Source organism: Cryptomeria japonica, chromosome 1, assembly GCF_030272615.1.
Source record: "Cryptomeria japonica chromosome 1, Sugi_1.0, whole genome shotgun sequence".
Classification (NCBI taxonomy): domain Eukaryota; kingdom Viridiplantae; phylum Streptophyta; class Pinopsida; order Cupressales; family Cupressaceae; genus Cryptomeria; species Cryptomeria japonica.
This window is the reverse complement of record NC_081405.1, coordinates 104682926-104684973: the sequence shown is the minus strand read 5'-3', so window position 1 is coordinate 104684973 and position 2048 is coordinate 104682926.

Below are 2048 nucleotides of genomic sequence, written 5' to 3'. Positions count from 1 at the left end.
TCTGCCGGAATGATTAAATTTAACCTTATTAACCCAACAACTGAACAACCGGTATACATAAAAAAAGATAACAATAAGTAATAATGCAACCACACAGATGAACACCATAACACCATAGATTTATATGTGGAAAACCTCAATGAGGAAAAACCATGCTGGGATTGGAGACCCACAATATCTATCCACTTATTAGATGAATAAATATTAAAATAAGGGGCCTGCACATGCAGGAAGGCCAATAGCCTAGAGTGCACTACTCATCACAAAAGGAGTCTCACTGACTATAGAAAACTTTAGACTACAATCTAGAATGGAGATTGAATTGCTAGAATAGAATCTCCTATGCCTAAGTACAGTTCCGATTTAGCTCAATGTCGGAGGTCTTAAACCTCTTACACAAACCCAATTTGATCACCTATGATTGACCAAATCCTCTACATATGATTACAACTTTATTCGCACACAAATAATCCCATAACCATAATCCATGTCATGATCTACAAAGAGATCTTACATCATATTTATATCAACCTGGGACCTAAACAATTAGGTCGGCCACCTGAAAGATAATACAATAAATCCATTACATAAAACCACAAACCAATGATAATAGAAGTTGGCCTAAGACCAAAACAACATTAACCAAACAATAAATCCAATCGGTAAAGCATCGAGAGCATTCACCAACACATTACATAAACCGATCCATAACCTAATAGAATAACATTAAGTCCGGACCCAAAGAAGGTCGCCATAAACCAAGTGCAACACCACCAATAAACTGGAACATGAACACAAAAACCATCAGCATCTCGAAAACCTTCTACAAGCTACACCAACACCACTTATCAAATCCATCAAAATATCTTCAATAAAGCTCTGGCGGTAGAACCCTTACCGGTAACCAAAAGGCTTAATAGAACATATGATAGATTCCAGATCACCAAATCCCAAACCAACTGAATGTGATATGCATCTGAATAACATGAATAACCGAACCAAACCAATTCCACCAATCAAAGCTTACTAGAGATAAATCTCCAGATCATCATCAAAGTCCAACCACTCTACCAGAACCCGGTAGACACCTAAAGAAGCTAGTGTTGATATCAATGCAACACAATCAATTCCTCCAAATTGCCAACAATCTCCCCCTTTGGCATTGATGGAAACACTAGATGTGAAAAACATCCAAGTGCCAAGAAGTGCCAAACAAGTCTCCCCCAATGGAAGACATCCAATCAAATGATATAACTATGAATTTCTGAAATAATTATCTCTGTACCAATTAACAATCCATAGACCTGAACCAAAATCCCCCAATGGGATACAACCAATCTGAAATTATGTTCCTCCCCCTTTGACTGATATCTCTATTAAGCTTTGTTTTTCACATGTATACCTCTCCCCTTTGACATCAATGCCAAAAATGTGACATAAACATTAAAAAAACCATAGATCCTCTGAACCATACAACTGACTACTCCCCCTGAGTAGTAGTACCAACTCATCAATCCAGAATGAATAATAATTATGATAATGCATACCAGACTAATGCCAATCAACATCACTCAAGTCTCAACCGGAGGGGCAAAGACCCCCAATCTGTCTCTAAAGTACTCAAATGATTCCTTGGGCAAAGGTTTAGTAAATATATCTGCAATCTTTTCTTTAGTGTTTAGATAAACTAATCCGACTTCATTTGCTTCCACCTTTTCCTTCAGAAAGTTATACTTGATTGATATGTGCTTTGTCTTAGAATGAAACATCAGATTCTTTGATATGTCAATAGCAGTAGATTTATCACAGTGAATAACTATCGGTTCATTACAATCTACCCTTATATCTTTCAACATTTGCTACATCCATAGAAATTGTGTACATCTAGTAGTAGCAACAACATACTCAACTTCAACATTAGATAAATAAGTACATGACTGTTTCTTGCTGATCCATGAAACAAGTTTCTTTTCAAGAAATAAAACTCCATCGGATGTGCTTTTTCGGTCACCTATATCTCTAGTCCAATCAACATCTGAATATGCACA